At 33.5% G+C, this 14,186-nt stretch overlaps 1 protein-coding gene and 1 pseudogene across 1 annotated transcript in view; both read right to left on the bottom strand.

The window, feature by feature from the left end:
* The window catches only part of GALNTL6 (polypeptide N-acetylgalactosaminyltransferase like 6), a 1,267,846-nt gene that overhangs the window by 686,712 nt on the left and 566,948 nt on the right, over positions 1–14,186 (bottom strand). The window lies entirely within an intron of this gene.
* LOC119529103 lies at positions 10,661–13,499 on the bottom strand (annotated as a pseudogene).

Below are 14,186 nucleotides of genomic sequence, written 5' to 3'. Positions count from 1 at the left end.
CTTTCCTTTAGTGAACTGCATTAAGACATCTTACATATCCCTGTACAGGAAAATTATAGACATGGTCATCCAATATCTCCTAATGCATTTTACTTATAGGAAAATATTTAAAATTGTTAAAAAAAACTCCGATGCCTTTAATTCAAATAGTAATAAGTTGATGAGAAAACTTGGCATCTTACCAATTATAATATAGGATTTTACTGAAAGTCACATTGTAACAATGAAAAATATATTAATCTATATCTAAAGAACCTGACTATAATTTTAAAAAATTAAAAATCTCAAGGCTTCCCTTTTCTGTTCATTTTTATTAAATAAAATAATTTTCTAGTCTTTTCACATATTATTTATAAATGGCCATGAAAACAAACCTATTGAAAATTTTTAAAAAAACTACCATGCGTCTCGTCTGTATTATGTAACTATTGTACTAAATCTTATATTATGGAAATATATGAACTTACTATATAAAACTATTGACCAAGGAATGATGGTGATGTCCTTTTTGGACATACATTGATTACCAATTCATTCATAAATATAGAATGCTTCCAAAGATGGGGAAAGCCTGTCAATATTATTTTCTTTGGGGGGTTTCTATAGTCAAGTGCTTTTTAATATAAAAATTATGATAATACAAATTGAAATTGTTGAAGGGAGGGAAGAAACTACTGTTTATCCTAGTAGCTTCTTATGAAGAAAAACTATAAATTTTATACATAGATGATGGGTGTTTTAGTTGCCTAGCGACTGAAACAAATACCATACAATGGACTGGCTTAAACAACTGCAATTTATTGCTCATGGTTTTGAGGCTAGGAGAAGGCCAAAATCAAGGCATCAGCAAGGTGATGCTGTCTCCCCACAGACAGTGGTGTTCTGGGGCTGGCTGTTGGTAATCTGTGGTCCTTGGCTTTTCTATCACATGCCATTGCACATGGCAGTGTCTTCTCCTTTCTCTACCTGACTCCATTGACTTCCGGCTCCTGGATGTTACTCATGGCTCCTTTTTCTGTGTCCCATCCTTTGCCTATAAGGACTTCAGCTATATTGATAAGGTCCACCCTCACTCAGTTTGGGCACACCTTAACTAATAGCTTTACACACACAGGGGTTGGGACCTGAACATGCCTTCTGAGGGGTGAGATTCAATCCCTAATGATGGGTGTACCTTAAAACACAAGCAATACTAATAGAAGCAATTTCTATGTGATAAATACTATATTATAATCTTATCTAATAATGAATGAACTACTAATTGTATTAGCAATTACTAGGTGGTGACCTTAAATTAATGACTCTAAAAGCATTATTCTACTTATTTTTAACAAACTTTTGAGGTGATTATTAGTATTCTAATTTAAGTAATAAATTAAGACTTAAAACACTGTTGTAAATGATGTTGCTAAAATTTTAATTTAAATTTGTCTAAAATTTAATCTATTTTTAGAAGCTATTCTACACTGCCACAACAAGAAACTACATTATATGTGTATAATTTCCTCAGCAAAACCTAGAAAACTTTAATATTTATGTAAAAATTATGACATTGCTAGAATAGAGAGGAAAATTATGAAGACCTCAGTCATAAATACAGTCTCAAATCTAAAACTTACGTGTTTTTCTGCATACTACCTGTTTAGTTAAACAAATAAAATACGATCAAAACATCCATTGGGTTTTTTATATACTAATAAATCAGCCCATTAATACTCTGATTTTGTTATAATTGCATGCTTTGTGTTACCTGGACTCTTTAGGAACTGATTATAATAATATCCTAGGCTTTGATCCATACATAAGTTACATAAAACTAGAAAAATCCATAAATTTAAATAAATAGAGCAAAAATCAGTCACAAGATTCATGAAATGTATTTAGGTTTTCCTTATACAAGTATGTATTACTTGTTCAATTTTTAAAATAAATTTTGCATTGATGCATACACATATCATAAATTTGATGCATTCTCACAGAGGCCACCACATAGATTGAAGAAATAGAACATTACCAACATATTAGATACATTCCTTATGCCCCCTTCCCATTTCTCCACTACAGTACTCCAATAATATCCCAGAGTAATCACTAGCCTGACTTCTAACACCATAGTTTATTTTGCCTCATTTCAACCTTTATGTAAATGGCATAATGTAAAACATGTTCTTTTGTGTTTGGTTTATTTTCCCCACTGTTTTGTTTGTGAGATTTCATCTATGCAGATGAGTATAGCAGTGGTTCTTTCATTTCACTTATCTACAGTTGTGATCTTTTTTTCCTTTTTTCCAGAGCAGGTCACAATTGCTCCCATGCTCTTTTGCAGTGTGACTTGTCCCTCCTCCTATCAGAAGATGAAATTTATTTCATTTCTCTTCTTGTAGAATTTGGGCTGTCCTTTGGACTTGCTTTAACCAATAGAACATGGGAAAAGCAAAACTGAGTGTGTTTCTGATTTCTGCTTTCTCTCTTTTTGAAAAGTTGCCTTGAGACCATCAGGATATGAAGCCACATGGAAAAGAATCCTGGACCCAAGCTGACACTCAGCTTCAACTTCCAGACATGTGATTGAGGCTCTCATGGATTTCCAGCCCAGCCTACTCTCTAGCTGAATGCACCCCATGAAAGAGACTATATAAAACAATCAGAGGAACCTCTTAGTCAACACAGAGTCAACAATGTAAGAAATAATAGCTATTTTAAGTCACTAATATTTAGATATTTTAGATGTAGAAAAAGCTAGCCAGTGCCCTAGCATTTCATTTTATGAATACAATCACAAGTGTCCATTTCACTTCAGATGGACATTTGTGCGGTTTTTTTTCAGCCTTTGAAAATTATGAATAAGCTTCTATGAAGATTCTTACACCAATACATATCTTCTAGATATACCTAGAGGTGAAATTGTTAGGTTATAATGTATATGTAGATTCAGCTTTAATAGTTGCTGCCAAATACTTTTCTAAAGTATTTATGCTGATTTTACTCCAACAGCAGTATGTAGAGTTTTGTTTTCTCTACCTCTTTGTTATTACTTGACATTATTTTTTATTACTTAATTTATTTAAGCTTTTTTAGTGTGTGTGCATTCAGTTTTCATTGCAGTTTTAATTCACATTTCCATAATGACTAATGAAGTTGAAAACCTTTTCATGTGTTTATTTACTCTTTGCATATTTTCTTTTATGGAGCACTTACTCATATCTCTTGTCATTTCATTAACCAGTATATCTTTCTGTTTCTTACTGAATTGTTTTTTTCCTTATAGGGTCTAGATATTGTTGGATGTGCAGTGCAAATATTTCTCTCACTTCTTGTCTTGCCCTTCTGGTCTATTAATGATGTCTTTGGATGAACAGAAGTCCTCAATTTTAATGTGGTATTAAAATATATCTTTCTGATCATGCTTTAGTGCTTTTTGTTTCCCACTCAAGAAATTGTATTCTGTCCCAAGATCTTGAAAATATTATCCTATTTATTGTCGAGAAGTTTTATTGGCTTACCCTCTACAATGTGCAGTCAATGTTTTTGTGTAGTGTGTTGTCATGAATCAAGATTTGGTTAATTTTTCCATATAAATCTCAGTTGATCCATCATCTGTTATTGAAAGGTGTTAATTTTCACTACTATATTGCAATGCCACCTCTGTCCTTTAAAAAAAAAGTGTATGGTAAAATATCTACTAGAACTGAAAGGAAGATTTAATTATTGATGGTGTGTTCATTCTGTCAGGAGTGACAATTTGAGCAATATATACTCATAACTTTTTCTTCCAACTTTTTAGATTAAAACATCTCTTCCATAAGGGATTTACAAAAGAGGAGTTTTAAAAATATTGTAATCATATTTTACATGACCCATATAGAGTAAAACAGATTTTAGTTGTGTGATTATATTACAGGTGCTCTGCTTGGGTTTAACACATATATTTAATATCAGCCCTATGCAATAAGTGTTATCTCCATTTTAGTGATGAGGAGTAAGGCTTGGAGAAGTTGAATACTTTGCTCTAACATAGCTGTATTACAAATTTCATTCTCCCATTGAGATGACACAGAGGTTTTGATTAGTAAATCAGACTCACAGGTACCAGAGAATTTACCCAATACCTTACTAACAATTTCAAGGCAGTCTTGAGATGCAGGCAAAGCATGAGAAAGTCCAGGTAACCATTATCACTTCCCAGATCTTTCCCTTCTGCATCAGGATTCACTCGTGCTCAGGTTTAACATGAGAGATCTCAAGATGGTGCATGGATATGGGAGTAGCTAATTTTGTTCTTGGCACATCTCCATTCATGCTCCAATAATTAATAGCTAACATGAACTTTTGCAGGGATCAACACCCTAGAAATCTATATATTCCAGACTTAGGTCCTGGACACAGGATCTAGCAGGCCAGATGCATCCTGTTGAAAAAATTTCATATGTAAGAACTCTCTGCAAATGCAGTCAACAGGTTGGTCAAGAAGGCTGTCATCAGCATGTTTAGAAGGGAATTTGACTGGTTCAGCTTTCTTTCTTTTCCAGATGAAAGGACATAATACATTGCAGATCTACTGTTAATACTTTAATGCCCATATACCTTGGTTTCTTAGAAATTGGGAACACATGCATATATGTCACATGTACTCCATGGCTCTCATATTATCCTATGTAAATTTTATTCACATTAACTTATGTGACTAAAAATAATTTCCATAGTTTCAATTCACTTTCATTGAAATGTTTGAAAATATTTTTCAACAAAGGGAAGAAAAGTATGGGAAATGAGTTTACTCAACTCATTATAGGGCTGATATAAATTGGTGGCAAAGAGAAACTCAACAAAATTTAGAAAATTGTACAGACTTTTAAAAATCAGGTTACCTGTGTGCTGATTTTTATCATGTTATCCATGAAGTCAATCACCTTCTTCTCTGTAATCTGACACAACATTTCAGTTAACTTTCATCTATAGCTTCTTTAGTAAACAGGCTTTGTAATAAACAAACATACAACAACTTATCAAATTCTTTATACTTACAATGTGTGCAACTGGAATTAAAATTATGGTTGAAATTGAAAAATGAAGATCGTATAAAATCCCCACTGTTTTTAAAGTTCTTAGCAGGGTCCTGAATAAATCAGTACACAGTCAGATTGAATAATTAAGGACATTACATGTAGAAAATCAAATACCTTAGGAAAATAGTGAAATAATGCCAAGTCAATCAGGCATTTTTTTAATCATATTTAATTGAGTATAAGAGACTCATTGATGGAGCTGTCTCAGGGAGAGGTGGTAGATGAAATATATGTCTTCTTTGTACCCAATAAATATTTTTGCATGCAATATAAGGGTTTGTTTAAACATATTAAGAATATTCAATTAAGCCAAAAATGGGATTTTAAATTCTTCAATGAGTCTTTAATGGACACCTATGATATTCCCTGAAAAATGAAACTTAAGTTAATAATCCCCTACTTGGAGTTGTTCTAGTCTTCCTGTTGTCTCTCTTTTTTGTTTAATGGCATAGTTGTGAGAATAGCAAAGCACCATTTCCAGAGAAGAAGAAGTAGATCAGAAAGAAAGAGTTAGGGGAGTCCTTGACCACCTTGGGACAGATATGTCAAGGGTCCCTCGCTTCCTAGAGATATTTATATTTGTTTCACTTTTCTCTTAGAGGCTATAAAAATTACATATTCTATTATGCAATCATCATAATCACCTTCTCTCAAGCATAAGTATAATTATTCTCATTTGATACATGAAAAAACAAAATTGAAAAGAGCTTGTGCCCCTGGCATTTTTTTCCTATGAAAATTTCTTTAATTCTTATCTTTTGGAAATCCTTTTTCCATTTTCACAACATAAAAAAAATGTTAAATATCTAACAATGATCTATCTAAAACATATCTAGCGATTTAGGTTCACAGAATTTTGTTGTTATCTGTTTCAACTTCTCTGAGAAAAGGCTGGTACATGTAGATTTGCTATTGTCATTTGTCATAATTGTCAGATTTGTCACAAGTCTAATAAGCCAAAGAGTTGAGATTCAAATTCATGTAATTTGGCACTAGAGGAAGGATTCCTTTCAATATGTTATTTTGTGCTTTCAAGAGCTGGATACATGGGTGCTCTACACAAATCCCTTCATTATTCACATGGTTTTTTCTGCAAGAAAAAATTTCAGCCAGAACAACAATTTTCTTCCTTTAAATAATGTAAATATTTCTGAGAGAAATTTGTACCTCTTCCTCAAGAGAAATTGAGGCTCTAAAGTTTCATTTATTTCCAATTATTGATTTGTCTTAGTGTAACTGGAATGTTCCTTGAAATTTTAATTTGTGGAAAGAAGAATTCTTAATTAGACAAATTAGTTAAAATTATTAAAACAGAAATTGATTGTTGCTTGAGGTAGTCTTTCAACCAACATTGGAAATCAATTGGCAAAAGAGCCAGTTTTAATTCCTTTGAGACTTTACTGGATGACTGTAGCAATCATTACATATTTCACTATCCACTGAAATATGTGCACTATCCATTGAATCAGTATAGTCTTTTGCATTTTTCCATGTGGTTTGCAATACAGAGCTAACTAATGAAGGGTAGAAGGTTGCTGTTTATGAATTCTGCCTGTCAAAATATTCCTGTTGTACACCTTAGTGGTTCATAGCAACACTGACATCAAGTTTATTAAAATTTGAGGGATATGAGAGCTCCTATCCACATAGTCTATAAATTAGGTGGTTTTTTGTTTGTTTGTTTTTTTGGGGGGGCTGGTGGTTTGTTGTTCACATTCTAGAAATGTATTGTATTTAAAAAAGCAAACAATATTGACCAGCTTTGACACAATAAACCACTTTTCCTCTCCACTGTTTCTGTTACAGTCCTTCACCTTACTGTATGGATTTTATCATTTAATTATGTCTTACATAAGAATGCCAAGATTTCTGTTTACAGGCCCATTTGTAACCAAAGTTCTGAGGAGTCTCAGTGTACAACCTTTATATAGCCCATGTTATTTCAGTGTTTAATTTAACATAACTAATTAACCTTTTTACTTTCTGCCTCTCACTTGAACAAAATATAATGTCATAATTAGTCATATTTATTCTTTTCCCTAATAACACTGTTTCTGTTCAGTTAATTAAGTTTACACAGTCCCTGGTTGCTCTATTTCATAAATACCCATGAAAACCTGAAAGTATGTTAAAAACATTATTTGGAAACAGACATATTAGATCATGGAATTGAAAACCAAATCAAATTTTCAAGAAGTTAGACTGCAGACCAGAAAAATATTTCATGTTACTTTATGTTATTTAAATGACCTTTATCACCCTAAAGAAAACTTAACATATAAGAAAAAATAAAATATAAGAAACAGAAAATGGTTCTAACAGCATTTTCTAGCATTCAACCACAAAACAAATGCTATAACATAAATTATTAGTCACTACCAAGCAATGTGAGTCTGTCACTAAAGTAAATTCAAATAGTGAAATGGGAACATAGGAAGCTATAATTTTTAAAGAAAAACCAGAAAGTGTCATTTTTAAAATCTTGAACTAAAAGGATTTCCTTTTCTAAGTAAAATCTTAGCTTTTATTGCACTCCAAAAATCCTTTACTGACCTTATTTGATATGTATTATTGTTGAATTATGAGGCATTTAAATAGCCATCTATCTGTCACCTCACTTTGTCAAAGCCTCATTTGCTACAGATTTTTTTTATCTTTTAAGAAATAAAACTTTTTAGATACAGTTGAAAACTGCTACTATGTACTCTCAATGATCTCAACTGTCCCAGGTCTTCCTCAGAAGTACCCAATATCCTGTTTGAAATTCAGCCTTAACATACTTCAAGTTAACATAACATTATACATTAATGTTACATTATAACATTAATTCAGCATGTTATATATGTCTAGTCACTGGTTTTTATTGATACATAACAATTTATTATGTTTCTACTTTATTTTTATTTACATTCCTTACTTTATAACTTCAACAAATACATGTGTTCTTACTTTCTCTATTAAATATTGAGAGAATCTACCTATCAATTATGTTTCTTTTTTGAGGAAATGGTTAATGCTTTTTTTATTAAATACCTTTTTTAAACAGTCATAATAATTTCCACTCTTAATTATATGCATGTTTTCATTTTTTCTTTTGTTTTCTCTTGTTATTTTTCAAATTTTTTGGAGTGGACACAGCTAATTAATTTTATCCTAGTTGAGAAAATTTTTTTTTAAAAGTTTTTCCATATTAATTTTTATTAGTAGTGTCAAGAGAACATTAAAACATATTAAAATCTAATAAACTAGGCACACAAATCTTATCCCACAATGCTTTAAAGTATTTCATGTGAACACAAAATAAATTATAGATCATGGATCTTGAAATTGTGCCTTATATAATACTACATATCTGAATTTTGAATTTGGGGAATTAAAAAAAAAGAGACATTAAGCCATTAGGGATTGGAACAGCAAAGAAAGGAAGTTCACAGAGAAAAAATTTATAGCTATGTTGTGCAAGCTTTATTGTTGCTTATTTTTGAATAGCTGATAATAGAGGTGATTTATTATTGTGTAGGTGTGCAACTTAAGAATGAAGCAATTGATTTTATCCCCTAAGCTCTTTGTTAACTCCAAGTTTGGTGAACTTAAAATTAATTAGATGTCTTACATGAGATGCAAATGATTTCCTCATAGACTCTTCAGTCAACACTTTTTTTGCTAGGACAAATGCATCTCTTATAAGAGTATGAATTCCAGAAAATATTCAAATGGGGACTTATAAACTAATACAGCAGACTATAATGTGAATTGAAGCAGATGAAAAGTTACTGCTCACACCAAAATAGGCAAGCAGCCATTTGACACAATTGCCTTTTGAATATGGATTGTCTCTAGCATGTTCAAATATTATTTCATGGCAAGGTTATTCTCATGTTTTTATTCTTTCACACACAAAATAACTTTTTTTGATTAATATATAAACTTACACTTCTACTTTATACTACAAAGAACCACTGAAGTGGAGATCAAGCAACTTTGAATTGAAAACAGAATTGATCCAAATATCCAAGACACTAGAACTAGCGGTCTGTCATTATAAACCTGCTAATGTATGCTCTTCATAAAACAACAGAACAAATAGCAACAATAGCGGAATAATACTTCAACTCCATAAAATTCTTCCTCTGGACTCAAGAAGCTAGAACCAAGTGGCTGAAATCACAAGCTCAGGAACAAGCAAAACTAGGGTTCAGTCTTACTTCATGCTGTTAGGGTAGACAGGATTTCTTTTAAATGGAGGTAATGATGGCATAACTCATAAATGTTATTGTGATCAGTAAAAGAGACATTGTATTACAATGATGGGATGGTTATTGTGCCAGTAAATAACTACACGTCATAATAAAGGTACAAGTACTTTCAAAAGAGGTATTGTACTTGTGTTTCAGTATGGACTAGGAAAATGTGTTTGGGAGGAAAAAGGCAACGTTTATGTTAAAGGCAAAGTTTCAAGAACTAATATAATTGGAAGTTAGGGGAAAATGTTGATGAATGAAGAGGAAGCATGAACAAAAGAATGGAGGTAAGAGAATGAAAGCAAGGTGTAATCATGGTGAGAGCATATGAGTCACAGTAACTGAATAAAATGTAGACTTGGTAGAGGAAGGTGGAGAGAGTGTGAAGAGATCTTGGAATGTTTTGAGCATCAGAATTTTCCGCTTGACAATGAGAAAATCACAGAAAGTGTTTGAGTTCTTGAGTAAATGGAAATAGACATTTTGCCTTACTCTCTTTTTTTTTTTAATTACGAACTCAATCCATTTGGTGTATTTCAAAAGATGCAATACTTTTCTTCATTTATCAGTAAAATAAGTTAGAAATCAACTTCAAAAGAATTCAAAAAATGGCATATAAATTTCCTTGAAAGTCACAATCACATACATAGTGCCTCCCAGAAAAGAGGAGAGGCAAGACAGTTTCCATGCACATCCATAAGTTTCATCAAATACTGAACCTACTCAAGGGTGGAGAGAAAAGGCAACTTTCAAAAAGGAGTATGCTATTAAATGAGGCATTTACTGTACTCCTTTCTAAGAGCACCAGGTACAGACGTATTTTCTAAACTAGATTTAGGAAGTGGAATGTGGAATCAATCCATCTTCCTTTCCTCAAGGGTTGTCCACCACTGGTTAACAAATTAAAAAATAAGACTAAATAAAAACATACACTCCTTCCCCCCCCAAAAAAAGGGAAAGAAAGAAAGAAAGAAAAAAAACAACACTAAGACATCCCAGAGGACTCTCCAGAGTGGAACCAGGAAGCCTCTTCAATAATTCAAATTAGTCTTTTATGGAGTCATCACAAGCATGCCTTGCTTTTAACCAAAAAACAAAAAACAAAAAACAAAAACAAAAACTAGTACTGATCGCTTTTCAGACAATACACAATTATTCAAAATTAGCTAGTGTTGGGAGGGGCAGGAGGGCTATACCTATGGGCCTTGTCTCACAGGAATGCATGTGGGTAGGTGCACGGCATTCGTTATTATTGCAAAAACGAATTTTGGTTTTTATTATTTAATTTGACTTAAACATTCCTTTTAGTATGATGCTGACACCAGCTGTGCGGAAAGGGTTCTGGAGAGATGTTCACAGAAGCACACACCTGTAGCTCTTCTTCAGTTCTGGAGGCTCCAGGGCAGCCAACATTGCTTCATCAAATACTTGCCTTGCCCCTTTCTGTGTGAGTGCCTTCAGGTCTTCAGGTCACAGGCCGGCTTTTCAGCAATGTCCGGAGTGATAGGCTTCTCTTTGTTCTTGGCAAGTTTCTCAATAGTAGAGGGGTCACCTCTGAGATCAATTTGGGCCCCAACAAGCAAGAAAGGAGTCTTTGAACAATGGTGAGTTATCTCAGAACCCGCTTTTCTTTCACATTTTCAAATGAGGACAGAGATACCACTGAAAAACAGACTAGAAATACATCTGTTTGTGGGTAACTCAGTGGTCGTAATCTGTCATAATCCTCTTGCCCTGCAGTATGGAAAAGTCCAAGAATATATGGCTCTCCACAGTCATAACTCTGCATAGTTGTCAAAAACAGTCAGCACATATTCAGATGGAAATTAGTTTGTTGTGTAGGATATCAGGACACCTTTTACCAGCAGCACCATCACCCACGACAATGCACTTAATTGCTTGCCTTGCTGAAACAGTTTTGTATCCACTTTAAATAGTTCAAATTCAATGTTGACCTCAGCTCCTCCACTGGGGCATTGGCAGCAGTGCACAGGGTCTCCTCTCTCCTTACTCTTACTATGAGCAAGTCTACATGATTATTCTGTTTTGTTTTTGCATGCATTTAAACTTGGTCATTGAAGAAGGTCAGCAACATTCTTACTCATCTGTAGCTTCTATTAAACAGTCTTGTCAATACTGAATTGTGTTTCTCAACAACAGCAGCAGTAGTCTTCCCCAGGATCTCTGGAGCAAGACTTTGCACCTTCAAAACCGTCACCAGTTAAGTTTTTTCTTCTTTTTTTCTTTTGGTAGAAAACTTCATAACTTGATTTGGTTGTGTTTTGTAAAGGTATACGAAGGTACAATAAGGAACATAGCTTATTGGGAGTGAAGGTGTTGAGCTTATTGTCTAGTTTTTTGGGAGAGATAAAGAGAACTTGTGGATACTTGGTAAGACAAAGGAGTTGAATTTTTTTTTCTGAAATCCATTCTGTGGTTGTAGAAGATGTCTAATAACATATGCTGATTACCTCACTCACAAGGCAGTGTCCTAGGTCTTGTCTATTCCATAGTAACCACAGCACTGTGGACATTATCAATAAAGAGTAAACCAAATTATAAAGATGTTCCTAGTTGATGGTGCCTCCTACTGAGCCATAACTGCACCAGATCTGCAACTTGCAACCTCTCCCACCACAGCTTCCAAAGAGTTTCAACGGGTGCTTAAAAGATATTCCTTGTGTACCTCCTCCATAAGGACCTGAGCTATTGCAAAATACAGGGTGACAAAAGAAGTGGGTAAAGGTACTCAAGCAAAACTTGTAAACAAATGTTCACTGCGGCAATATTTGCAACAGGCAAAATGTGGAAACAACCCAAATGTCTATCAACAGATGGATGAATACACTATATGTGGTATATCCGTACAATGGAATATTCAGCAATAAGATGAAATGAAATACTAATACAGGCTGCAAAGTGGATGAACCTCAAAAACATTATGCTAAGTAAAAGAACTCAGACATAAAAGGTCATATATTGTATAATTCCATTATGTGCAATATCCAGAATAGAAAAACCCTTAGAGACAGAAAGTCAATTGGTGGTTGTCAGCAATAAGGTGTGTGTGTGTGTGGGAGTGGGGTGGTGGACAGAGATGAGGTGATGCAGAGTCTCCTTTGGAGATGATAGTAATGTTTTATAATTAGATAGAAGTGATGGTTGCACAACATTGAAAATGCACTAAATGTCACTGAATTCTGCTCTTTAAAATGGTCAATTTTATGTTATTTAGGTTTTCACCTCAATAAAAAAAAGAATATTAAAAAGATTAATATAGCTGTACAAATTCAGAAAAGACTTTATGAAAGAAATATTACAAGCAGCTAAAATATATTAGTTGGTCTTTATAAGCATAAAAGGGGAACTTCATATAACTATGTTTCAATTATTTAAAAAATAGCTTAGAGAAGTACTTTTGGAATAGTGGAGTAAGGATGTCTGAAATTCACTCTCCATACAATGAAATCACAGTCAAAAATGGTAAAAAATGAACTTTTTCAGAACTTTGGAAAATAACCAAAGGCAAGCAATAATTGGAGGCATATTTATTCAAGAAAAAATGAATTTTTATGACAATATTGAGTTTTATGGTGTTTTATCTGCTCTATTCCCATACCTGCTCCAAAAAATCTGTGGTAGCACTGAAAATAAGCAGTCTTGCAAACACAATAGCAGTGAAATCAGCAGCCTAATATTCCTGGGGAAGTCAGAATGGGTTTTGAACTCCTCAAAAACCTCATTCCCAGATAATTTTCAGAATTTCAGAAACCTGTCAGATCCCTGGAAAACCTCCATTAATAGGGCTTGTCTCTGATTTAGATCTCTCAGTGTGAAAAACCCTTTCCAAGTATATTTGTCTAAAACAATCAACAGCAGTTGTTTAAAATTAAGGCTGCTAAGGTCACATTATCAGTTGGGGAAAACATCTTAAAAGGAAAATCTGGGGAATACTATATTCCTAAAGGGCTTTGAAAATCTTCAGTATATTCCTAGGGACCTAGAAAGCATTTGCAGGCTAAGAAAAGATATGAGAAGGCCATAGTTTCTCCTCAATAGTTGACCTGTGACTCTGCACAAGAAGGAAATGAAGGCTAAGGCAGAATTGTAAAACACTAGCATGTTAAAAGTGTGCCCAAGCACACACAAAGAACATTCAGAAAAGGTTTGGGGACTTACCACCCAAAGCCATTAAGCAATCCCTGCTCAGTCTTTAGTTGACTGTTAAAATGAAAGACTGAGCAGAGACTTCAGTGGTCAGACTTTATAGACTTTATAGACTTACTCCAGGAAAGTCACCAAAACAAAAAACACAGAGCAGAAGCAACAGCAATAACAACAAACATCAAAAACAAACCATGGGGAGGGAGGATCTGAATTCCAGAGGTGCTACAATATATTATTTAAAATTTTCAGTTTTCAGAAGAAAATTATGAGAATGAAAAGCAAAAGGAAAGTATGGCTCATACATAGTGGGGGCAAATCAGTCAATAGACAGGGTTTCTGAGGAAGCCCAGACGTTGGACATTGGAACTACTAGGTAAATGCTTTACATCAGCTAACATAAATAGGATCTTTTATAAAGGAAATTGTGTCTAAAGAATTAAATAAATGTATGAAAACAAAGTTTCACCAAATAGAACATATCAAGGAGAGACAGAAATTATTTGAAAGAATCAAGTATAAATTCTGGTGTTGGGAACTACAATATCAAAATGAAAAATCTACTGGGGGTGGGGCTCAACATTAAACTTAAAGTGGCAGAAGAAATAATCAGTGAACTTAAAAATAGGTCAATTGAGATTATCCAGTCTGAGAAACAAGAAGAAAAATAGATGATGAAAAATGAACAGAGCCTCAGAGACCTGTGAAGCACCAT

This window comes from Choloepus didactylus, chromosome 3, assembly GCF_015220235.1.
Source record: "Choloepus didactylus isolate mChoDid1 chromosome 3, mChoDid1.pri, whole genome shotgun sequence".
Classification (NCBI taxonomy): domain Eukaryota; kingdom Metazoa; phylum Chordata; class Mammalia; order Pilosa; family Megalonychidae; genus Choloepus; species Choloepus didactylus.
The sequence above is the reverse complement of the archived record's forward strand: the minus strand, read 5'-3'. Positions and strand labels throughout refer to the sequence as shown.